Below are 27679 nucleotides of genomic sequence, written 5' to 3' on the forward strand. Positions count from 1 at the left end.
TACTTTCCAACAAAATCCCACGTGAAGCAACCTTGGATTCTGGAGGGTTAACAACATAGCTGAGAAATAACGAACTCATTCTTTATTTTCATTGTATCTGCTTTATGCTTTTCCATCATAATCGTCGTCGTCGTTGTGGTCATTCTCATCCTCTTTTCCCACCTAAGGATACGGTGAAGCTGGATCCAGAACACAAGAAATGTAGGTATGAAAGTGGGAGAACTATCGAAAGCATGCTCCATGACATGGGCAAGACACTCATTCATACACCATTCAAGCATCTGGAATCCTGGCTCGAATTCAAAAGCCTAATCTGCACATATTGTTCTGATATTTTTCTTTATCGATGCACCTTATAAATACATCTACCACATAGAGTCAGTACGTTGAATATCAAGTAAAGAAAATGGTAGCCAAACCCTTTTCAAGACTTCCCCGTGCATAATTCATCCAACTAACTCGTCCCCACCCCCCTTCCATCTCTCCGATCCTCATCACCTTCCCATTCACCTTCTTGGCCTAGCTCGCCTCCTCCCTCCTACAGACTATTTCACATACATCTTTTTTGTCACCATTTCTTCATTCCTTCTGTCTTAATGACATACCAGCTGAGCACACTATTCTACTTATTTCATCAACAGAATGCTTTCCTTCAGCCTATCCACTCTACGCACTCCACACATACTCCTTATCAGTTTTATTTTCTTTATTAGCTGCATACCATACTCATCATAAGTCCACGGAACTCCTGTCTTGCGATCACTTCCACTATATACGCTTTCCCGTAGGTGGCGGTGGTGATGATTGTGGTGGTGCATGTTGTGGTGGTGGTGGTGATCGTAATGCTTGCTGTGCTGGTTGTGACTGTTGTGCTGGTGGCCCGGGGGAGAAGGATAGCCACCCCACACTTGCAAACATCCACACACCTGTCAAGCAGAAAAAACAGATGAAATAAACGTAGACTTGAGGTCAATTTAAGTGTGCGCTGGGTTGCGGATATGGAAGGCGATCGTGAACTCCGCCAGCTGTCATGGTTCAGGCCATGCGACCACATGTGAGACCATCCAGGCTATAAAGAAAAAAAAAAAAAAAAAAAAGCAGATGAACAATAGCGATATGTTGAAATGGAGTAATAACGCGTTTGAATGCCTGCCAGTGTTTGCAGCTCCTTCCAGAGGCGGCAGTGAATAATGCCACTCAGGGATTATCGACTGGTCAGTCTCCCCTCCAATGTCTGAACGGAGTAGCCTAACTAAGGGGCTCAATGATCTTGATGGGATAATAAAGGATAAAGGAATAGAACAGAAGTACACACACACACACACACACACACACACACACACACAACACCAAACTAGCAGACACACATACACAAGTAAACAAACATACATACAAACACCACAAACACACATAAAGCCATTACACCATCATAAGCACAGTTAATTGAGGAAAAAAATCAAGTGACCTAACCCTCCTATTGACTTAACATTGTTCGCTGACATGTGTTTGTGTACTTGTGTCCGCCTCCCTGCTGCCCTGTCGCACACAGAAGACCCACCAGAAAGCTGGTGTCGAGTATTACTCCCTTAGCAAAATATTAGCAAGACTAAAAACAGCAAATATAGCAATGAAAAAAGCAGTAGCAAGAGCAAAGGCAAGAGCAGTGGATCAGCTCTACGAGGAACTGGAAACACCGGAGGGATAGAAGATCTCTGAGTTGGGAGAAAGAAGGAACAAAGTGACAAAAGATCTTATTCACATAAAGCAGATAAAGGATGACTAGGGTAGGGTACTGAGCGTAGAGGAGGGCAAAAAAGGAAGGGGGAAAGAGCTTTTCGAGAAGTTACTGAACGAGGAAAACGAGAGGAGTGTTTTTGGATATGAGACGCCCAGTGAGAGGGAAACACCTGAAATTAGTTGGGAGGAAATCAAAGCAACACTGAAGAAGATGACAAATGCGAAGGCAGCGGGACCTGATGAAATACCAGCAGAGGCATGGAGGAGCTTGGGAGAAGATATAGTAGATGTACTAGTAGATTTAATGTAGAAGATATATGATCATGAGAGAATACCTGAGGCCTAGCAAGAAAGTGTGATAGTTCCGATCTATAAGGAAGAGGGTGACATTCAGGACTGTGGGAACTATCGGGGAATAAAGCTGATGTCACATACAATGAAAATATGGGAGAAAATGATAAAGGAAAAAATTATGCGAGAACACAGAGACTGGTGAGCAACAGTTCGGATTCATGCCAGGAAAAGGAGCAACAGATGCAATCTTTGCAGTGAGTCAAATCCAGGAAAAATTTTGAGAGAAAGAAAGCTGCATATGATTTTTGTTGACTTTGAAAAAGCGAATAATACTGTGCCATGGCATGAAGTATGGAGATGTACGAGGGAGAAAGGGGTTTCAGAAAAGCATGTGCAACTGGTTAAAGATATGTATGACCGGGAGAGAATTCGGGTCAGAAGTAGTGTTGATGTGACAGAGAAGTTTTCAGTAAAAGCTGGGCTACATCAGGGATCCTCGTTGAATGCCTGTATCATCGATTTGTTAATGAATGTCTTGGGGAGGGGCATCACTGAAGAGGCTCCATGGGTTACGTTGTTTTTCGATGACATTGTGCTGATAGATACCACCAGGGAGGGAGTAGAACGGAAGTTGGAGGAGTGCAGAAAGAAAATGGAGGATAGAGGACTGAAAATTTGCAGGAGAGAGACGGACTACTGTACTTATGCTTTAATGGAGAAGAAGAAGAAGAAGAACAGCGAGATGTGAGTTTGCTTGGAGAAAAGTTGAAAAGAGTTTGGACATTCAAGTATTTGGGCTCGAATATAACAACTGACAGCGGACTGGGCGCAGAATTTAACCATAGGATTCGAGCAGGATGGAGAAACTAGAGCTGTATGTCAGGAGTGTTATGTGATAGAAATATTATTGCAGGAGTGAAAGGAAAAGTATATAAAACGGTGGTAAGGCCTGCAATGATATACGGTTCGGAAACTTGGCACATAAAGAAATTTCCGGAGAGAAAGCTAGAGGTGGAGGAGATGCGGATGCTGAGATAGATGAGCAGGGTCACGAGAATGAATAAGATCAGGAATGAGAGAATTAGGGGAACGATTAAGGTTGTGAAAATCTCAAAGGTGTAGGAGACGCGACTACAATGATACAGACATGTAATGAGTAGGAATGAGAACTATGTGGGCAGAAGAGTGATGGGCATGGGAGTGGAAGGTAGAACAAAGAAAGGATAGCCCGAGGAGACGGTGGATGGACTGTATAGAAACGAATATAGCAGAGGATGTATTTTGAAACAGAGGAGAATGGAGACTAGTCAGAAACAGCGACCCCACATAAAGATTGGGCAAAGCTGCGGAAGAAGAAGAAGAAGAAAACATAAACGAGGATCACACATTACGAATGTGTCCTTATTCTTTGACTACTTTACCCAGAGGACTTTCACGTTCATGTCATTCTGACTGTGTTCTGACGATTTTATTCAGCTTGAAAAAGACCCCTCTTCCTGAAGAGTTTTGAGGGCTATATATCGAACCTCTCCAGAATGGAAAGCCCCTCCAAAGGCGAACAGTTCTTTGCAAATGCTATGAATATTACAAAAGTTGTCTGGCCAAAAGGATTTATATGCACATGTAGCCTTAAACTTTGATGCTTAAATTTAGTGTGCAAAATCCTTGAGCCCAGAGTAATCTTGAGATGTATTCTATTTGTTCTTCCTTTATTCCCAGAGGCATCTCTGCATGATGGAAAAAATAACACATGAAGCAAACTAGTCTTGCAGTTACTGCAGTCTTCTCAAGTTTTTCAGTATACTGCGTAAATTTTAGTGTCGTCATTATATCCTTACTTCAATGACATATTTCTGATAATTGATCTTTGCTACTTTTAGAACATTTTATTCAGCATGGGAGAGACTTTTCGAGATGGAGGAGTTAGGTGGACCCTTCATTAAGTCATTCGATGAGAGAGATCTTCCCTAAGCTGAAAACTATCGTTTGGAGAGAGCAGGAGTAAAACAAAATGACTTCCTTGGCCTGAAGCAGTGAGAGAAGACAGGAGAGCCGCACTGCATCAAGATGATCGATCTTTACGACCATCTTCAAAGCTGCAAACACCAGACACCTCACACTTCAACATCTGCCCCGCCCACGTCGCGTCTTGAGTGGTACTTGTGCCGAGGATCTGTCCAGACGTTCTTTGGCTATATAAATCTTTAAGTAAGTTTATATTCAAGGTTTAATGAGATCATTGAACTGTTTTTTTTTTTATAGGTTTGGCATTTTTAAAAACTGGTAGTGGATGGGGATATACATGGCATTGGGCGGGGATACATAATTCAGTTTATATATATATATATATATATATATATATATATATATATATATATATATATATATATATATATATATATATATATATATCGCTTTTTAATTATTAAGGTACGAAGCCTTCATTCTTGCGTTTCCACCTCCACAGTTATCTTTGTTAGTGTGCACACAAACCATGAATGTGAGAATTAGAACGCTTACCATGGAAACCACGGCGAGCAGTTCCCCACTGAAAAATTACCATCCAGGGGAATCTTTTCACTGGGATGAAAACAAATCAACTAGGACAGCGACCCATTGGTAGCGGTGAGGAACTAGGCAGTAACTCATTAAAGGTACACGTCTCATGTTCCCTCATTAATCAGCGTAAAAGTCACTAGTCGTACTTAGGAGGGAACTCACAAGTGATGAAAAACAGGGAAGACATTGTTGGTGGAGACATGCTAGCAGTGAGGAACAGAACAACAACCGTGATGATGGCGATGATGGTTTGCGTTCCCTTTCCACGCATCGTTAGAGGTACGCATCTCAAGTTTCCTCATTAATTAGCTTAAAAGTCTTCTTGAAGTACTCATTAGGGAAGCTGGTGACCGTCAAAGAGAGGCAGGCATGGAGGTGGTGGTAGTTACTCGCTCGTACCCAAACAAAATTCTCGTTCGTGTCCAAAGGGGATCGTATTGTCGTCAGCTTAGGAGGCTTTATAGCACTTCCTCCTGAACTATTTATTCAGGATGTTAAAGCATATTATTCTCATGTATGATTTTTATATAATTACTTTCTTTATATGGATACAGTCTGCATAAATAACAAGTAATTGTATGCGCAAATAGTAATGCAAAAGGGTAGAGAAGAGTCACTAGGGAACATCCTTAATCGGTGAGAATATGACCCTGGGTGTTTGTGGAGGCAGGGGAGTGTGGGGGTCACCGTGTTGACTGGATAAACATGACCTGGGATGGTATGCGACGGGGGGAGAGGTAATGGGTATAGACGCAAGGGAGTGCTACAGGGAGAGAGAGGAAGTAGGTAAAAAGGGGAAAGAGTAAGGAGGAGAGGAAAGAAGGGGGAGTAGAGAGGAGGAGTATAAGGAAAGCTAGGAGGAAGGAATTGGGGTAGGGATATAAAAGGAACGAGAGATCGTGTGAGGTGAGGGGAGAAAAAGATGTTGTGGAAGTAAAGGATGGAAGGGCAAGGAGAGATGGAAGAAGGGAGTAGGGAGAAACAAAAGGGATGGGTACACTGTAAGGCAGTGGGAGGTGAGAAGAGAATGATACGCTGGGAGAGATAGGAGGGAGGGAGGGAGGGTCGAAGTGGGGATGAGTCATGAAAGGTTAATGGACTCATTGTGTTGTGTACCCTCGTGTTGCTGGGTTAAGGCACAGGCGGGACACTCAACATCTGATTAGTTTTTATCGTACGAGCCAATAAAATTTTGTACAGAAAAACGCTTTAAGGAATAATATACACAAGGCTTTGAAATATAGCTTACTTAAAAATGAATACGAAAATATCGAAATGATGCACGAAAGATACGACAAACAAATTCTGATGAAATAATGAAAGAGAGAAACGCTTACCAATGAATTAAATACACCTAACTCACATATTAATTCGTCGTACGGGGATATGGGTTGGTGCACACTCATACATACTATACAGTGGAGTGCACAAAGCAGTGGTGTGGTGTGTGGCACATTATGCAGATTTTGACAAGTCGTAATGAGTATCTGCAATTCATTGAATGTTTAACTGAGTGGGCTCGAACAATCTCTTCCTTGTGGTCAGACAAGAGCTATATTCAGTCTTTCCCCTGTATCAACAAAGGCTGATGGCTGAAGTCTTTGTACGAGGAACTTCTCAGCTCAGCTATATAATATTTTACACCGAGTTTTAATGGGCACATTGTCAAAGAGCACAGACAATGTTTTCTCAGTGAAGTGCCTGTATACAAACCTCCGATCAGCCGAGCGGTAGTAGATGATCCAGTAGGCTATTATGACCTCATCTAACACCAGTTCAAACGTATATTGAAAATTAGACGTACTTCAAGTATGTTATAGGCCTAGTTATATTAGCATGCTGGCGTGTATTACGCTTAACTGGATGCGTGTGTGTGTGTGTGTGTGTGTGTGTGTGTGTGTGTGTGTGTGTGTGTGTGTGTGTGTGTGTGTGTGTGTGTGAGAGAGAGAGAGAGAGAGAGAGAGAGAGAGAGCACTAAATAACTCAAAGATTTTCATCTCATATTAAGCAAACTTTATGGAACAGTTAAGAGGCTGAACTATTGCTTTGGAGATCAAGTGGTCAAAGGTCAGTGTCAGAAGGCTAGGTCAAAGTCTGATCGAGCAAAATCAACTTAAACATTTTTTTCCAATTAAAACCAAATTTTGTGCAATGACTGAGATTAAGACTAAAAAGAAGAGTCAGTTTTTAGAATAATCAGTCAGAGATCAAGGTCATAAGGCAAACTCGTCTTTCTACTCATGTGTCTGTGTGTCAACAGAATGGTTAAATGTGCTGATCCAAATTAAACGTGTTTACCAAATGTGGTGGAGAGACTGAAGATCAACCAAGGAATTAACCTACAGTTTTTGACAATGGCAAAGTCAACTTCTAAAGTTTTAATCCGATATACTGTAGACCCAACTTGGTGAAATGGTTCAGGTTACGGTAATAGCAGAACAAAATGAGTCAATTTTGAGAACAACCAAAGGTCAGGGTCACATGGTTAGATTAAAGGTCGATCCGTGTGTCTGCGTGCGAACATTACAACACTTTTGATATGATTTGGATCAAGCTTGGTGGAAGGTTTGAAGGTCAACCAAGGGGTAAACCTACAGTTTTAAGATGTTCCATCCATAATAGGCCTTCTAGCTGAGTAAAATCGCCTAGCATTAGCTGGAATAAAATACTGGAGATGACTCAACAGTAAGAGATTATTATGCATGAAAGAAAACTACCACTTTTATAAAGGTGGTTGTAATACAAGTGTTAACTCACCTGCAGTACACTAGCCAGCCCACAGTATCAGTCTAACTTCTCATCTCTATCTCTAGCAAACGTACACTATTCGTTGAACGTGTACCTACGTCGTGCCGGAATTACTATCATTCGTCTAAACCATCAGCTGAGGCAACCGTCATAAGAATAACAGCCAAAATGGGCTATCAAATTCTAGCACAAACTGAACAAATGATCAAAATGAAGCTTAAGTAAACTCATTTATGAAGGCCAAATATTATCCTTGCTTTTACCCCTGAAATACCTAATGATATGAAAGAAAAGCATTCGGGAGAGGAATGCTAATCGCCCGCCAAAATATGTTGTTGGCCAGGTTACAAGCTACTTACAGACCAAACGTGAAAAAAAATAAAATATAAAAACTCAACGGAATTCAGTCACCGCGTTTCACAAAAAGCCAATCCATATTAAAGAAACTAGCTGACCTTTGGCAGCCATTTTGGTGACCTTGACGTTGACCCCGAGTGTCCGTTTTCGAACTCGTCCAAGATTTTGGCAGTATCTTGATACCCGGAAGGTTTCATGTTGATAACTCAAGCCGTTCATGAGGTATAATGGTGCTAAAAGTGGGCGATAAAAACTAGTTGACCTTTGGCAGCCATTTTGGCGACCTTTACCTTGACCTCGAGTGGCCATTTTCGAACTTGTCCAAGATTTTCGCCATATCTTTATACCCTGAAGGTTTCATGTTGAAAGCTCAAACCGTTCATGAGGTATAATGGTGACACACACACACACACACACACACACACACACACACACACACACACACACACACACACACACACACACACACACACACACACACACACACACACACACACACACACACACACACACACACACACACACACACACACACACACACACACACACACACACACACACACACACATAGACGCTGGCAAAAACATTATCGTTTCGCCTTGGTAAGGGCTGGCGATAAAAACCTGAACTCAAAGTGACAAAATATTTTCCTCACTATTATTGTTTTCTCAGATGTTTGACAATGGCTGTGTTTATCATGTTTGGCTCGTCATCTGATATGTACCATGAAGGACTCATCTGTGTACAACTTAGCACTAACATTCACTGAGAGTCACCATTTCTCTCAGACTGCAGAGAGATTTCTTTGTAAGCTGAATGTATTGTCAACATTCATGGCAGTTTTTCCATAACATTGTAACCAGCAAATACTCGTATTTCATAGTTAGAGTAATATCACAGAGAAATATCAAGAGAAACAGGTAGATAGACAGACATATAAATGGACTGATGGATGGATGGATGGATGGATGGATGGATGGGTGGACCGACAGATGGATACATGGATGGATGGATAGGTAGATGGATGGATGGGTGGACTGACAGATGGATAGATGGATGGATGGATAGATAGATGGATGGATGGGTGGACTGACAGATGGATAGATGGATGGATGGATGGATAGATGGCTGAATGGATAGATGAATGGATGAATGAACAACCAGATGAATAAGAAATATACATATACATAGACAGAGATAGACAGATGAATAGGTAGATATATAAATAGTAGAAAGGTAAATTAATAGATAGGTAAATGGATATATATAGGCATAGATAGATAGATAAACAGATGGATAGATATAGACAGATAGATCTGACAGATAACTAGATAGATTGATGGTTACATAGACAGACAGACAGACAGATAGAGAGATAGAGAGGTAGACAGACAGACAGACGATTAATAGACAGAAGAGTAGATAGATAAATAGATCGATGGATGGATGGATGAATGGATAGACAGATAGACAGATAGATATAAAAACAGATATAAAAATATAGATAGATCAGTGGACGGGAGGGGATTGAGGGGGTGGGAGTAGGAGGAAAGGAGTTTAGGGAGTCAAGGTAAGGGAGAGTTAATGCTATGGGAAGGGGATGAGAAGGTAAAGGTATAGGACGGATGGACAGAGAGAGAGAGAGAGAGAGAGAGAGAGAGAGAGAGAGAGACTGACTGATAGGAAGATAAGGAGAGAAACTGAGAGAAAGGGACAGAATCCGTCAGTCTTTGAGCCAAGTTTGGTGGTGCTGGTGTTACGTTTAGTTAGTCCTGAGACACGGGGCTAACTTGTCCTAACAAATGTGTTGACTCTCTCGCTGCTTGGCTGAGGGGGGAGGGGGAGACGAAGTGAGGCAAAGGGAAGGAGTTGAGAGCCTGAGGGTAGGGGAGGGAATTGAAGAGTGTGGGTATGGGGTAGGGATTGAGGGATGTTGATAGGGAAAGGAGGTAGACAGGATGAGGGTAAGGGATGGGGCTGAGAGACGGGTACGGGGAGGGGGCTGAAAGGGTGAGAATGTGGGGCGGAAGATGTAGGGTAGAGAGTTAAGGGAACGAGTTGAGAAAGTCATAAGAGTAAGGGTTGGACTGAGGAGGTAGGTGTAGAGGGAAGGGATTGAGGGGGTGGGAATAGGAGGAAAGGGTTTAAGGAGTTAAGGTAAGAGGAGGAAGAAAAGGGGTTAATGGTAGGGGATGGAGATGAGAAGATAAGGGTATGGGAGGGAGTTGTGAAAGTGGGGTTAGTGGGAAAGGGCTGAATAGATGTGGGCAGGGGAATGGGTTGAAAAAGTAAGGGTTGGGGAAAGGTGCTAAGGATATGGTGGCAAGGGGGGTTGAGGGAGTGAGATAGGAGAAGGGATTACAGGGGTGAGGGTTGGAGCAGTGAGATGAGAGGTGACGGGGATTATGGAGGTGAGTATGGGGCGGGTTGTTAAGCGAATGAGAGTTGGAAGGGGGGTTGAGGCCGCAAGGGGTAAGGGAAGGGATTGAGAAGGTGAAAGGGAGGGAAGTTGAAGGGGTGGGAAAATGCGAAGAGGAGGAGAAGGTGAGGGAAGGGGGAGGGAGTTGAGTGGATCGAAGGCGTATGAGGAGATGGGTGGAGGAGTATGGGGAGGAGAGTGAGGAGAGGCAGGAGGAGTTTGATGAGAGAGGTAAGGGAATCTAAGGAGGGAGGGAAGGGAGGATGAGGGGTAGAGGGGGGAAGCAGTTGAGAGATGAAGAGGTTTTGGGGAGGAAAAGGTTGGCAGTGTGAGGAGATTATGAATGAGCTGTAAAAGCAATCTAATAACTTAATCTACACCAGGCCTCTGTATACTAACAGTATCTTCTGGTCACCGTCAGTGTCTTGTATCTGTCCTACCCTGCTAACTCCCCTATGAGGAGGTGGGGACGGAGTGGGGTGAAGTATGAAGTGGTGGTGGAATGTGGGGAAGGGAGAGGGTGGGGGAGTATGGGGAGGAAGGAGGATAAGGGTTGTTTGTCTGCTCGTACCTCCATCTCCTTTTTGCTGTCATTGACCCTACTTCTCTTCGCGTATCCTCAATGTAACTAAGAGTGTAATATGTCTCCATTTAGTACTCGAGCTCCACGAGAGTGTGTGTGTGTGTGTGTGTGTGTGTGTGTGTGTGTGTGTGTGTGTGTGTGTGTGTGTGTGTGTGTGTGTGTGTGTGTGTGTGTGTGTGTGTGTGTGTGTGTGTGTGTGTGTGTGTGTGTGTGTGTGTGTGAGAGAGAGAGAGAGAGAATATTCCTGAGGATTTTTTGGACTGATATTATTTCTGGAAGGATAAATAAGGAAACGGGATGAAAGGAGTAAAGTGAAGGGAGTGTGAGGCGAGAGAGTTAGGTATGTGGGGAGTGAGGGGTGAGGGGAGGGAGAGTGAGGTGTGAGGGGAAGGTGGGAGGGATGAGGGGAGGAAGGATGAGAGGACTGAGACGAGGGAGGGCAAGGGGAAGCGTGCCTGTCTAGTGAGGGTTGGTGCACCACTGACCTACCTCACGTCTTTAACATCTACTTCTATAACTACACACGATCACTTAACGTTCAAGTGTGTGTGTGTGAGTGTGTGTGGGTGGGTGTGGGTGTGGGTGTGGGTGTGTGGGTGTGGGTCGGTGAGTGGGTGTGTTACTTATGTTCTTAACGATGCCAAACATTTTCTTTCACTACCTTTGTTTGCCAATTAAGATTCCTTTTGTGATGAGGGGTACTTTACTGAGTTACGCTTCACTGTGTCAGATTAATCAAGTTTCCTCCTTACAAAACGTGTTTGAATCATCATGTCCTATCTCAAAGTTTTGTTATTATTATATTTCTAAATTCCACTCACAATCAGCAAAAAGTCAACCAGTCACTGAAAAAGCAATGAACGTTAACCAATATCGTGTGTAACTTCTGACTGACTTGTACCGAGACTCGATGTGGATGGATATTGGTGGTGGCAGAGGGCAGCCTAATACTTCACATTATCACTCCCCACCAGTCATAATCCGTCTCTTGATGTGTTATTCAAAGTATACAATGCTAAAACAATTAATCTATTATTTTCTTGGTATACACCCTCCTTTTTATTTTATTGTGGTTAACAGGCCATTCATTCAGCGGAGGGACACCCTATGTCGCCAAAGAGTTAAACAGAGTCCAGCGGCATTTTTAAATATTAGTCACAACAATGAGAATTAATCTAAGCAGTAATGACACAATACCCTATGGTATTCTTATAATGACAAGGCTCTTTACGATTTAAAAAAAAAGAAAAAAAAACGCCCTCCATTATTAAGATTATTAAGATTACTAACCATTTCATGGACAATGAAACACAATAGGATTTTTACTTTGATGTGAAATTTTTCTCAGTACAGGACAATCTATTGTAGGTACAGTGTTAAGTCTTAATTGCAGTTAAAATAAGATATATTTTTCTATTGATTTCTTCACACAACATGTGTGTAGTACGTTGAGATCACGTGGACTATTCAGCAACGGTCATGCCCGACACAACACCAACACAACGCCACTGCCGCCAGACCCACTAACAAGGTTAAAAACTCAGCCTCACTCCTCACTCCACGACACTCACCCAGCTGACATCACTGTACCCTTCTTTGTGCCACTACCATCTTTGCCGTCATGTATTTCGGGTTGTATAATAATCCCAAGATGAAGTGACATTTTCCTCGACAATGGACGCAATTTATAATTTATTCTGGGTATTGTCAGGCAGATATTATCAGCAGAGGGGTATCTAGGTAAAGAGTTGAAACTGTTTTCATTAACACACTGAAATACTGGAGGTACATTAGGATATGATTCTGACTACCGCATAACGATGACAACAGAGGGAAGCCCAGTGTTAATAATGCCACGAACACTATGGAACATAATACTGAAATTTCGAGAGTGAAAGTGTAAGCAAGACCCTAATTTTTGTCGGTCATTTGTGGGACATCTGTAACTGTTAGATATAAGCAGCCTGAATCCCATACTATACAGTGTAGCCAGAACCAATACAGATAGGCCAGACATGTTCTGCTGCCATCGCATCCTTTAGAAATTATTGTTAAAAATGTTTTTTTTTTTCTAATTTTATGTCTTAATAATATTCTTTCCTTACTACTGCGGCGTCATAAGGCATCTCGACCTAATTCGCTGGACATATTTACCCTAAAATAGTTACTCTTGACATCATGACCCTCTCTGTCCTGCGACTGCTGGCACTACTTCAACTCTGCGGCGTCACTCCATCAACCCCTGACATCACCTCAACTCCACCAACCGCCTGTCATTATCCCAGCTGCACCAACCCCCTGCCATCACCCCAACCCCATCTACCCCCTGTCATCACCCCAGCCTTCCCTACACCCTATCACCCCAAACCCACCTATCCTCTGACGTCATCCCAGACGTATCTACCTCCTGACATCATCCCAGCCCCATCTACCCTCTGACATCACCCTAACCTCATCTACCCCCTGACATCACCCTAACCTCATCTACCCCCTGACATCACCCCAACCTCCTCTACTCTCTGACATCACCCTACCAACCTAGCCCCTGACATAATCCCAACCCTACTAATCCTTTGACATCACCGCGAACCCATCATCCCCCTGGCATCACCCTAACCCCAATACCCTTATATCACCCCAACCCCACAAACCTCCCATCATCCCAGCCCAAACAACCTCCTGACATCATCTCTGCCCCGATAACTGTCTGACTTCACTCCAGACCCAACATCCTCCTGACATCATCCCAACCTCTTGATATCATCCCAACTCAACCAGACTCCTGACGTCACCCCAGCTCAACCAACCTTGACATTACCCAAGCCCTCAACATCACTCCAGTCCATTCAGCCTCCTGACATCACCCCAGCCCCATCATTCTGACATTTTTCTAACTCCACCAATCCACTGGCATCACTCCAGCCCTTGACATCACTCTAATACTACCATTCCCCAGACATCACCCCTAGTAATATATATGTCTGTCTGTTTCTATTTCCTGTTTATCTGTTTTTCAGTCTGTCATTGTTTCTGGCTGTCTCTTCTTCTTCGCTATCCTTGTCTTAGTTGTAATCTAGTCAAACTCTTAAAGGAGACGCTTATCATGGACTAACCGGCCTCTTGCAGTTATCCTCTTTTCTTATTTGTCTGTTTCTTATCTTTCTGCCTATTCCTGCTTATCTCTGTCTGTTTATACCTGTTTCTCTGTGTGTACCTGTCTTTGTTCCTGCTTGTATCGGCCTCCTTCCCCCTTTGTTTATCAGTCTTGCTGTTTATATTACCTCCGTTTGTCTTTTTCTCAGACTCTCTCTCTGGTTAACATCTTGAGTGAGATGACAGTGTATATTCGATATAAAGTTTTTGCTACCAAGAAAGTTTTATTCTGCTTAGGACAGATTTTAAAATTATAGGAGCTCAATACATCCTTCATTAGTTGCTCCATTGCTAGATTCTCTCATTGCCTCAATAGAATCACCTGGTGGCAAAAAATAAAGAAGTACACACACACACACACACACACACACACACACACACACACACACACAAACAAGACAAAGAAAACGTCATTTCAATGAAGGAGTTGATTTCTATGCGTTCCGTCTTTTCTTCTTTCTTTTAATTTTAACTTCCTATTTGACCTCCACTATTTCGAAATGTCTACCCCTAACCTCAGTATAATCATCAACCGCGACTAAGCCCTACTGAAGGGTTTAAATTCTACGCATTCTCTCTTGCCCTCTTCCTTATAGTTTTTGCCCAGTACTTCATCTCCATTGAGTCATCCCTATTTCTCGGCCGTCCTTGGCTGGGTGTGGTGGAGTGAGATGAAGAGATAGGGCCTGACACGAAGGACGGACTTGTGTAAATAGTGATCATTTAGGAAAAGAGTTGTAGTTGGTGTAGCAGATATGTTGTGGTGGTTGTGGTTGTGTGTGTGTGTGTGTGTGTGTGTGTGTGTGTGTGTGTGTGTGTGTGTGTGTGTGAGAGAGAGAGAGAGAGAGAGAGAGAGAGAGAGAGAGAGAGAGAGAGAGAGAGATGGGGGCAGAAACTGTTCATGAAAGAATAAGAACGAGTGATAATTTATAAAAAAAGTTACAGCTCTCTCCCTCCCTCCCTCCCCCCCCCCCCTCTGTCTGTCTGTTTCTAAGTGTCACACCTCTAATTTCCCGCCCGCCTCCAGCGTCACATTTCAGTCATCCCTCCTCCCTTCCCCTCTCCTCTCCTGTTCCTTGTCCTCCCCTCTTCCCTCTCCCCTCACCACCCCTTCTCTTCCCCTCTCCTCTTCCTTCCCTCACCAGCCCTCCTCTTCCCCTCTCCTCCTTCTCCTTCCCTCGCCAGTTACACGCCCTTCCCCTATTTCAGCATTTTCTCTCCTCACGCTTATTTGTGGTTTCTCCGGCTCTCTTCTTTCTTTTCTCTCAGTTCTCTATATAATTTTAGTTTCGTCCTGCCTTCTTTCTGTTTTCTTTCTAACAAATTTTCTTTTTTTATGATTCTTCCTTCCATTATTTTCCTCTCTTCGTTGCCTGATTCCCCATTTCTTCTTCTATCCGCCTCTCTCATTCGTTTGGTAGACATTCTGCTTTACATTTTACTCCTCCATTTTTCTCTGTTGCAATTTTTAGCTTTTTTATTATTTTCAGTTTTCTTTCTTCTCTCATTACAGCAGGTTTCATTCCCCTCTTAGATTCCCTTTTTCTCCTCTTTTTTCCTTTCGTGTCTCCTTTTTTACGTTTGAAACTAACTTTTTATTTTCATTCTTTCTTCTTTCTCCTTTTATAATTCTCATTTTCTTCGTTCTTCCTTCTTCTCATCCCTGCAGTCTCTGGTTCCTTCTATTTCTTCATGCATCATCACTCATTCTCTTTTCTCCTTCTTACATTAGCTTGTTTCTACAGCCCTCCCCCCCCCCTCTCGCTTTCTCTCATGCATTCTCTAGACCCCTTGCATGCTCATCCTTCCATCTGCCTCATTCTTCCATGTTTTAACTTCCCGTTGCTTCATCTTCCCTTCCACGTCCTTCAGTCTTCCCTCGTCATCGTTCCATCTTCCTCATCCTACATTCCTTAGCTCCATTTTTCTTCATCGTCCCTTAATTTTCTTTTGTCTATCCTTACCATTCCTTCTTCACCCCATTTCCTACATACTTTAGCTCCCTCTTTCTTCATCCTCCCCTTCCTGTTTCTACGTGTAATTTCTTCCTTTTACTCTACTTTAACCCCTTTTCATCTTCTCTCCCATATTTTTATTTTTTACTCCCTGAACTTGTTGTACCATTCCACTCTTATCTGCCCTCATTTTTCTCTCTCTTTAATTTCAATGCGTTTACTTGTCTCAAATGTAACTTTTCTTGAAATTTTGTTCACATGCCTATTTCATTCAAAAGCCGATTCCATATTCTTTTCTCTTGCTATCCTCAGATGGAAGGGTGCAAGGAATAAATGTATTGGGAGAGTTGAATGATTCTTTGATCACGAAGGAGGAAGTGCAGGAGGCAGTAAAAGAGATGGAAAAAAGGAAAGCTGCAGGTATGGATGGGTGTGCTGTGGAATGCCTGAAGGGTGGTGGAGCGATTATTGTTGACTGGTTAGTAAGATTGTTGAATGTGTGCTTTGTGAAAGGTATGGTGCCAATTGACTGGGCAGGTGCTTGTGTGGTCCCCTTTTATAAAGGCAAGGGTGATAAGTATGAATGTACTAGCTTAGGGGTATAAGTCTGTTGAGTGTTGTAGGTAAGGTGTATGGTAGAGTGTTAAGAGAGTTAGTGAGGGTACAGAGGGAGTGACTGGCGATGAGCAGTGTGGCTTTAGGAGAGGGAGGATGCGTGGATCAGGTGTTTGCTGTATGACAGGTGTGTGAAAAGTAATTAGTGAAAGGCAAGGATGTGTTTTGGGCATTCATGGATTTAGAGAAAGCATATGATAGAACTAATAGGGAGACTTTGTGGATTGTTTTAAGACTGTATGGACTTAATGGTAGGTTACTTAAAGAGGTGAAAAGTTTTTATGTAAATAGTAGCGTGTGTAAGAGTGGGAAATGCTGCGAGTGATTGGTTTCCTGTGAGAGTGGGGCTGCGGCAGGGATGTGTGATGTCGCCTTGGTTGTTTAATATTTAAATGGATGGTGTTGTAAGTGAAGGCAAGAGTTTTAGGTGGAGGTCTGAGTCTGGTGAATGTTGATGGTAGGGAGTGGAATCTGAAGCAGCCGCTGTTTGCAGATGATACCGCACTGGTGACTGATTCAGAGAAGAGAATAAGACAGTTGATAGAAAAGTTGGAAGGGTGTGTGAAATGAGGAAATTGAAAGGAAATGAGAATAAGAGTAAAATGATGAGGTGTACGAGGTCGGTAGATGGTTGAGGAGGTAGAGTGTTTTAAGTATTTAGGGTCACATGTTGCTGTGGATGGAAGAATAGATGCAGAAGTAAAGTTTAGAATGAATGAAGTAGGAAAGGTGCTGGGAGAATGAAAAAAGTGTTTAGATGTAATTCGCTTAGAACAGATGTAAAGAGAAGGCTGTACAGTATGAGGGTGTTGTGGTACCGATTGCGTTATATGGGGCTGACTCATGGAATATGGGTGTAGCAGAGAGGAAAAGTTTGAATGTAATGGAGATGAAGTGTCTGAGGAGTGTGTGGAGTGACGCATATGGATCAAGTGAGAAATGATGAAGTGCGAAGGAGAACTGGAGTTGTTCGGAAGATGGCTGATCTAGTTGAGCAGAGGGTGTTGCGATGGTTTGGGTATATGGAGAGAATGGATAATGAGCGATTGGTGAAAAAGATAACTAGATCTGATGTGAGAGGTGTAAGGCTGAGAGGAAGACCACGAATAGGATGGATGGACAGTGTGAAGAGAGCGTTGGATGCGAGAGGATTGTCTGTTGAGCAAGGAAGAGTGGCTGTGCGTGACAGAAATAAATGGAGAGAAATTGTGAATGAATAAATGATGACGCAGCCCTGAGGGGATATTCTCCCGCATTTGGTCTGATCAGCTAGTTAGGTCAGGTGCCGGTAAGGGGATGGGTCTATTATGATGTGGCAGGGGTAAACTTGCTCTACTGTCGGGCCCTGCTGCGGATGTCACTGATTGCACTGCGCAGTTGACCCTCGTGCGGTGTGGTGCGGTGAGGATCTGTCCCTTCTCTCCTTTGGGGCAAAGATGCGAATGAATGTGTTTTGAGTGGATGAGTAAATTGGGAGTGTGTCGTCCTGTCTCGGCTACCTCCCTTTCCTTGGGGGACGCAGCCTAGGTATATAGATAGATAGACCCTCAGATGATTTTATTTAGCTCAGTAGAGACGTCCAGAACTGAAGCGATTTTACAGAGATTTCTTCAAATGTTTCAGTACAGATATTACCAAACTTGAACACAGTCGCCTGGATGTTGCAAAGAATAAAATACGAATCACGTCCTCAGGTAGACGAGTTTAGATCTAACGATATATATTTGACAGATGTAAACAAGAAAACAGAGGCTGAAACAGAGTAAAAATAGAACACTGGCTGATTAACTGAGCACATTGTAAACAAGTACAAATCACAGTAAAGAAGCACGTCTAACACATGATGCACCAATATCAGATGCAATTATAACATAAAAAAAAGAGATACTGATAACAGGACACGAGATACTTGAACAAATTACTTAAAAAAACAAAAAAAACAATGCAGCCTAGACTGCAGTGCTCAACAGTAATCATGTTTAATTCGACACTTTGATAAGATCAATGAAAGTTTCAACTCTCTGTAAAAATTATAACAACAATGTTATCGACATTCTAACATCGCTGATACGATTATATATTTTTCAATTTACTCATGCTAATAAGAGGCGATTTCATTTCAATTAGAAAGGATTTTTATTGGTGAAAGGGGCTAACGAACGCTGCAGCCCCCCCCCCCACATTACAAGAGTCTTTCCTGAGCAAAAAAGTCATCGACAGTCAGCAGGAATAAAAGGCTGAAGGGGTTAAGGTCAAACTATATTTCATGCACTCTATGTTAGTCTAAACACGATTCATTATTCCAAATGTTGGAATAATAGCAATGCTCTATCAGGTTCCTTAGGCAAAGTAATTTCGTATGCATTACATGCATTACCCGAAAAAGGAGCACCGAAAGGAGAGTAAATGCCTGAGGAGAATTAGCATGTCTCGCCGCAAGACGGCTGAAAAATATTGCCTTTACTTTTCATGTAAACCAGATGTGTGCAGGGCATCCATTTTATATCACTCTCCGTAAATGAAAAAATCAACTAATGTCTTTCTTTAGTAATCAGGCTGCTCATGTGGTATTTTGCTTCATTCTCTGTAACTCTGCTGTCCAGTTATACAAACATTTCCTCCCTATCCCTGCACACACACACACACACACACACACACACACACACAAAGGACTGCCAGACAAGGACAACTGCATTCTGTAGTCTACTTGGTTTTCGTTTCAGATGAACTTTGGGTTACAAGCAATGTAAATATTAATATAAATATAAATATATAAATATATAAAAATGAATACATATATACTCGAGTTTATATATATATATATATATATATATATATATATATATATATACAGAGAGAGAGAGAGAGAGAGAGAGAGAGAAGGGGGGGAAGGGAGTGAATTTACTGTTACCCACTATAAGAATATCCCCAACATGACCCCTTAGCCCCGCCACGTGCGAATTGTCCTGAGAGAAAGAGAGAGAGAGAAGATACTGTTACCCACATCAAGAAGATCCCCACCATGACCCCTTAGCCCCGTCAAGTGCGAGTTGTCTAGACACACACACACACACACACACACACACACACACACACACACACACACACACACACACAGAAATAACATTAAACGAAAATAAGAGCTTCTTATGTGGGGTAAAGAGGAGGGGATGCAGTTGGAATGTGGAAAGAGGTAGGGACAGTGGAGAAGGGGTGATAAGTAGGATGGACATTGTGAAGGAAATGGAAAACGAGGACATTTTTAAAAAGGCAGGAGAGGGAGAGAAAAACGAAACGGAGGAGACGAGAAGGGTGAGAGGAAGGTGGAGAGCAATGAGGAGATGAGGAAGGATGAGAGGAGGCGGATGGCTCTGAGAAGTAGTTGGGTACATTAATATACGGTAGAGGGAGAGCTGGGTTAGGCAGGATTCGAGTGAGCTTACTACACTTTGCTAAACATCTTCCCTGAGTATGTGTTTTGACCATTACTACCCATTTTTCCTTTGGGTTTATATACATCATTATATCAACGGCAGTCACCTAAATAGTATGCAAGAATATTTTAACGTGTCATATACAAAAAATCACCTGGTAAGGATGATGTGTCACAGGGCCTCTTAAGCTGAATGGAATAAGGGGCAGTACTGCTGGAATAGTTAGCAGAATAAGAGTCACTGAGCACACGTTTTCGTGGGTTTAGGAGGTTTCTTGGCATCTCTTCTTTGGCAGTTTATCTCCCCCCCCCCTCTCTCTCTCATCAAAAACACCCTCCCTGAACTCCACCCTTTTCAGTAGCCCAGTTACTCTCTACATTTTTCCTCTTGTCTCTTTTCTCTACCCTGTCCTCTTTCCCCCCCCACCCCCTCACTTTTTCCCCATCTCAACCCTTTTCCTTGTCTCATTCTGTTTCGACGATGACAGTGACGAGTAGCAAATGAAAATGACGCATGACAGGCAAAAGTGAGGAAGGTAAGAATGGAAATGATGTATATGAGACTAATGTTACGAGAAGCGAAAGTGACGAGTAGGGAGTCAGACGAGTAGCGACGAGTGAAAGTAACGAGTAGGGAGAGTAAGTACTAAGCAGCGCGTGAAGTGACGCATAGACTGGAAGTGACGAAAAGAGGGAAACTGACGACTGGAGAGGAGATGGCAGGCTGAGTGAAAGTGAAGAGTACTAATTGAATGCGTCGCTAGCGAATGAAAATTGTGCTGGGTGAGTTAGTGACGAGCACAAGGAAAGCCGCGAGTAGGGAGTGAAAGTGACATGTAGCGAGAGAAAGAGGGATAGAGAGAGTGGCGAGTGACGGGTGAAAGTGAGCAGAAAGAGTGACGAGTGGCGAGGCAAAGTGGCGAGCAGATTAAAAATGTCGAGAGGCGAGAGACAGTGGCGATTGGAAGGGACATGTAATTGAAAGTGGCAAGTAAGGAAAATGGCGAATGGAAGTGACTTAAGAGAAAGTAGTAAACTGGAAGTGAAAGTGAAAAATAACAGTGCAAGTAATGGGTAGAATGAAAGTGGGTGGGTGAGTGGATTAGTGAGTGAGCAGGGTGAAATTATGGGTGAGCAAGTAAGTAAGGGAGGAATGGTGTGTAAGTGGATAAGTATGAGAGAAGTGGTGAGTGAGTGAGTGAGTGAGTGAGTGAGTGAGGGAGGGAGGGAATAATGAAGTGAATAAGTACGGGTGGAACAGTAAGTGAATGAGTGAGTGAATGAGTAGGTCAAAGTAAGGAAGGGTGGAATGATGAGTAAGAGAATGAGTAGGTCTAAGTAAGTAAATAAAGGTGGAATGGTGAGTGAGTGAGTTAGTGAGTAGGTCCAAGTAGGTAAGGGTGGTATGGGGAGTGAGTGAGTAGGTCTAAGTAAATCAGTAAGGGTGGAATGATGAGTGAGTGAGTGAGTAGGTCTAAGTAAATAAGTAAGAGTGGAATCGTGAGTGAATGAGTGAGTGAGTGGGTCTAAGTAAATAAGTTAGGGTGGAATGGTGAGTGAGTGAGTGAGTGAGTAGGTCTAAGTAAGTAAGAGTGGAATGGTGAGTGAGTGACTGAGTGAGTGGGTGTAAGTAAATAAGTTAGAGTGGAATGGTGAGTGAGTGAATGAATAAGTCTGAGTAAGTAAATAAGGGTGGAATAGTGAGTCAGTGAGTGACTAGGTCTGTGTAAGTAAGTATGCACGGGTTTAATGTTGAGTGAGTGAATGAGTAGGCCTAGGTACCAAAGTAGGTAAAGATGGAAAGGTGTGTGAGTGAGTGAGTAAGTGAATAAGACAGTACAGCGTGACCACGGTAAGACATAACTCACTTCCACAGAAACCCAACCCTTGGAGTCCGCTTGGCTCCACTTAGGCCTTAATTTATCTTTTAAAGTTACACACACACACACACACACACACACACACACACACACACACACACACACACACACACACTTACCATTAAACCCGTGCATACTTACCTACATAGACCTAGTCACTCACTGACTCACCTTTCCACTCTTGCTTATGTGCTTATGTACCATACTCAGACCTACGCACTCACTCACTCACCATTCCCCCCTAACTTACCTATTTACTTAGACCCAGTCATTCACTCACTCACTCATAACTCCACCCCTACTTATTTACTTAGAACTACTCACTCACTCATCATTCCACCCTTATTTATTAATTAGACCCACTCACTCCTCGCCGGCTCAGTGGTATCGCTTTCGCCCAGCATCTGCTAAGACGAGGGTTCGCGCCTTGCTTGGGATGCGAAAAGTTTCGCTGATGAAGCGGGTGGTCTCTATCCTCCTTGAGCAAGAGGATGGGTGTGTGCGAATGTGAAGGTCAAGGCTTTGCCCTTAGATCGGACTATATGAGTTCTCGGCTCTCTTCCGAGAGGGTAAAATGCTGATCACAACCATCACTTGATCCTGACCGACCCGGTGAATTACACACACACACACACACACACACACACACACACACACACAAACGTTCTCTCTCTCTCTCTCTCTCTCTCTCCAGGTTATGAGGAGGTGCAGGTGTGAGCAGCGAGGGAGAGGGGAGGTGAAGTGCCAGAAAAAAAGAAACCCCGTGCAGAAAGCGGAGTGAGGAGAAAAGGAGGAGGAGGAGGAGAAGGGGGAAGAGGCAGGGAGGAAGAGTGATGAGAGAGAGAGGAAGAGAAGAAGAGGGAAAGAAAAGGGAGGAAGGGAGGGAGAGGGAAGTAGGAGGGTATGGAAGAAGATGGAAGCTGAAAGTTTGAAAGGGGAAGACGAAAAGCGGCGACGATATATATATATATATATATATATATATATATATATATATATATATATATATATATATATATATATATATATATATATATATATGATGGCCAGGTAGTTGAAGTACTTAGAGCAAAGTACTGGAGTTTACATTCTGAAGTAAAAAGACTCGTTAGACGTGATAAGAGGAGACTATATGATGAAAAGGGGACAGAGACAGAAATTAAATTAAGTAAAAATGACGGTCAGAGCACAAGAACAGCGTATCAGGCCATAAATGAGTTAACTGGGACTGAAAAGAGAAGGAAGGAAATACCTGTACGAGATAGAAATGGTAATTTGACGACTAAAGATTTGGATATAAAAGGAAGGTGGAAAGAGCACTTTGAATCTGTTCTAAATAGACCAATCCCAGCTGAAGAGGACATTTTGCCAGCCGAGAGAGATCTGCAGATAGAAACAGGGGATATAACTTTGGAAGAGGTAGCAAAATCTATAAAGGAGTTAAAGAATTCTAAGGCCCCAGGAGAGGATGGCTTATTCCCTGAAATGCTTAAGGTGGAAAATGACGAGTTGATGAATGCACTTTTGAAACTTTTTAATGTGGCTTGGGATAAAGGTGGAATTCCAGAAGAGTGGAAAAATGGAGTGATTATAAAAATACCAAAAAAAGGGAAATTTAAGTGTGTGTGGCAATTGTAGGGGGATAACTTTGACACCTGTAGTTGCAAAAGTCTTTTCCAAAATCTTGTTGAACAGAATAGAGCCAGTAATTGATAAAATTTTAAGAGAAGAACAAGCGGGATTTAGAAAGGGTCGAGGTTGTAATGATCATATTTTTATTGTAAGGCATCTAATGCAACAAGCTAATGAGATGAAAATGCCACTTAGTATGTGTTTTGTGGATTTTGAAAAGGCGTTTGATAGTGTTTCACGTGGAGCTATGTTGAAAATTATGAGATTCTATGGTATACCAGAAAAGTTTGTAATTATTATTAGAAGCCTGCATGAAGGTACTTTTTGTAAGGTAATGGTGGGTGGTTCTTTCAGTGATCCATTTCAAGTTAGGTCAGAAGTGATTCAAGGAGGAGTTCTTTCGCCATTGTTGTTTGTTTTGGTTATGGATTATGTTATGAAAAAGGTTATAAGGAGAACAGATGCAGGAATTAACTGGGAAGAAAATAAGAAGCTGATGGATTTGGACTATGCTGATGATACTGTGACTGATTTGCGGAAGTATTTACGAGATGCAGAGGGTGCTTGATTGTCTGGTGGAGGAAGGAGAAAAAGTGAGATTGGTAATAAATTGTGGAAAGACTGAAATTATTAATATGAATGTGGAGAACCAAATCGATTGTGTAATTGGGAATAATGTGGTGAAGAATGTAGAAAACTTTAAATATCTGGGAACAATTGTATCATCTAATGGATCATTAAACAATGAAATTGAGGAGAGGATTAGACAGGCTTGGCGAGCTGTTGGAATGTTGAAATCTGTTTGGAATAATAATATGCTTTCGGTACATACTACAGTGAAAATTTACAAGTCCATGGTTAGACCAATTTTAATTTACGGGCATGAGTCATGGTACAGTACAATTGCAACAGATCAGAAAGTATTAGGATTTGAGAATAAAATACTGAGAAGGATTCGTGGGGTAAAGTGGCAAGACAGAGTTACAAATGCAAGAGTAAGGGATATTACGAGAGTGGAACCAGTTAATGAATATGTGAGACTGGCTCGCTGGAAGTGGCTAGGGCACATATACAGAAAAGAAGGTAGTTTAATACAGGATGTGCCAGAGTGGACTGCTAGAGGAAGAAGAGGTAGAGGTAGGCCAAGGGAAACCTGGTTGAGGACAATGAAAAAAGAAGCAGGAGAGGAGTGTTGGTGGGACCTGAAGGAGATGGCAAGAGACAAATATTGGTGGAGAGAGTTCATTGAGGCCCTATGCATCCCGTGGGGTGCCACAGGAAATGATTGATTGATTGATATATATGACTGTGTTTGTCTCTCTTTCTCTCCTCTATGGAAATCTAGTGGGATGCACATAGAACTCTCTAAACAGCTCTGATAGGTGTGACTTAAAACGACAAATTTAAACATGTACAGTCGACAGCAGAAAATTCGTCCCTATCAGCGTGTGAGCTATGAGCCTTTTGACCTGGTAACACTGTGTGAGATAAAGTTGCCTGGTATGGTTTAACCCATTGGCGCCCTGTGTCCTGTATAAAGGACAGAACTGGGCATTTTCAAAATTTCAAGAAGAAGGGAAACCCCGGGGTAGGGACCTATATGCTTCGCGACTATGAGCCGATAGGCGGAGGGCAGTAGGCCTAGTCCCTTTCCACCAAAATCCCTTTCACAGGAACTCTGGTCACTAATGGATTAAAAGGATAATGTTTAATATTTGTGAGTCAGAGACAAGATATGACTCAGTTTCAGATACCAATGTACAACAGGTGGGATGGTATTCTTACTGACAAATGTGACATTAGTGTATGAATATTTAGTGGGGACTTGGACGCAAAGGATCATTATTACTGATTGCCAACGAGTATTTCAGGAAAAAATATTATTTATCATGAGTACTAAAGATGAGGTTGCAGGACATTAATGATGAAGCCAGTCAGCCTGTAGAGAAACGTCAATATACAGTAGAGCATGTTTTGCGATGACAATGAGCTTTCTTAAATCTTTTCCTGTCCTGCACTTACTCATCACCCGTCCCTAGTGTTCTCAGTCAAGCTCTGTCATCACCCACATTTCTTTTCGTGCTAATGCCTATTTTTTTTTTTTTTTTAAGTTCCGAATGGAATAAAATTAAACGCATTCAGTGAGCACCGTATTAACTCGCTGATAGTTATCAGTCATCAGATAATCCATAAACACAGTTGTCATTAACAGGAACTAGTCGTCACTGTGGCGGTGATGGGACAATACTCAACAACATTTACGTAACAGTTACACAGCCATCGTTATTACCACTGCTCAGAATCATCTTCCTAGCCACTACCTCCCCGTCTCCACCCCCTTCCCCCCACACACACACTTTCATCTTTCTCCTTTCCACCAGTATCTATCACTCCTCCCTCGTGATCTTCTCCTCGCTCCTTCCCTTACCCTCCCTTTCTTAATCCCATCCACACCACCATCCTCTCACCTTCATTATGTCCACTCTGATTTGTTTTATCTTCATTATGAAAGACGGTTCATAACGTGAATGCAATTACCACAACAGAAATGAAAGACAAGAGTGGTCGAGCGCCTGACTCGAGACCGAAGAGTCGTGAGTTTGTGCCGCACGCTGGTAAACTACCTTGCCGGGAGAGGTAGTGCTCTCCTGTCATCTAGCCGGTTGTAGCAACCGTGACTCAGTGGGTTAGAACGTCTGACCGAAAGGGTCGGAGGTTCGAGTCCACCCAAGGGTCATTGGTAGACATCAGGAAGGGCATCCGGTTATAAAAATGTTACACGTTCCAAATCCAATGTCCATTACCCCTCGGGCAACGCCTTAGCCTTTATCGAAAAAAGGGGACACGGCGTAAAACTCATTATATTATACAGTATATATATATATATATATATATATATATATATATATATATATATATATATATATATATGCTTGGTCACCTAGTGCACACAAACAGCCATTATAATTGCAGAACAATATAGCCTCTAATATAATAAGGGCTTTATCCTCTCCCCCTCGACTTTCCTCAGCCCTGACTCCATCCTGCATCTCCCTCTTTTTCTCTGCATCCTTTCTCCTCTTCACACATATGTTCCTTAAAAGAAATTCCTACATCTATGCCCTTTTCCTTTATGCACATTCTTCTTACTTTAATACACTTCCTCATCAAATGTTTTGTCTCTATTGCCTCCCCACTCATCGAAAATGAAGCAGGAATTTGAAGCAAAATTATAATTAGTTTTGAGTTACCGTTACGCAGGACATAACTACTATGATAATCCTACGGTCCCTATCCTCGCTGTCGATATCCGTTGTTTCGAAAATCTGTTAAACCATAAACCATAACAAATATTGTTTGTAACTTCCTCCTTAGTACTCAGAACTATTTAAAATTATTCGTATAATATTCGTTGGCAACATTAAGAGAAGTAATCCTTTGCGTCCAAGCCCCTGCTAAATAATATTCACACACTAACGCCACATTTGTCAGTAAGAATATCATTCCACCTGTTGTACAATGATATTATCTTAAACTGGGTCACAACTTGTCTCTAACTCAGATATTAAATAATATCCATTTAAACCATACCAGGCAGCTTTATCTCACACAGTATTACCAGGTTAAATGGCTCGTAGCCCACACGTTGAAAAGGACGAACTTCTGCTATCGACTGTACATTAAAGTTGCTAAAGTGGCACCCTTGATGGCCAAGATAAAAACTAATTAGGAATAATCAAGTCAACATAATGGAAACATGATAGTTAATTACCGTTTTTTTTTTCTTTTTAATTCTACAGTACAACCGTATCACCATCAACTACAATGGATTGGATGGGTGGGCGGGTCGGTGGGTTGGCTTGGTAGGTAATAGGAAAATAGGTTCATGGTAGGAGTATGTCCATAGGGAATACAGTATATGCCTGGGGAATTGAGTTCAAGGAGGAACATAGGTACAGTGGATAAAATGGAACCCTGAGGGTCTTCTCTCACGAGTGAAGTGGTCATCCGGGGTCCCAGGAAATGCCGGTATGCATGATCATAGGGTTTTTACCTTGGCAACGCCAGTAAATATATATTTTAGAAAGAGAGAGAGAGAGAGAGAGAGAGAGAGACGGGGGCAAAGAGAAAAGCTAATAACAAAATAAGGGAAATTGATGCAGGGAATATGGCGTAAGCAAATTGGTGAGATGTATGATTAACTTGATCACGTTGGTAACACTCATGACATACATGAAACAGAGGAGGAAGTAGAAAGGCAGGGTTGAAGAGGCAGGGTGAGTGATGGTGAGTAACACTGCCTGATATCGGATG

At 42.4% G+C, this 27679-nt stretch overlaps 1 protein-coding gene across 1 annotated transcript in view; it reads right to left on the minus strand.

The window, feature by feature from the left end:
- Positions 1–27679, minus strand: part of LOC145404599 (uncharacterized) — an 85397-nt gene that overhangs the window by 56745 nt on the left and 973 nt on the right. The gene's annotated exons all lie outside the window — the stretch shown is intronic.

Source organism: Coenobita brevimanus, chromosome 64 (genome assembly GCF_032717465.1).
Source record: "Coenobita brevimanus isolate Jiangsu-jjx chromosome 64, ASM3271746v2, whole genome shotgun sequence".
Taxonomy (NCBI): domain Eukaryota; kingdom Metazoa; phylum Arthropoda; class Malacostraca; order Decapoda; family Coenobitidae; genus Coenobita; species Coenobita brevimanus.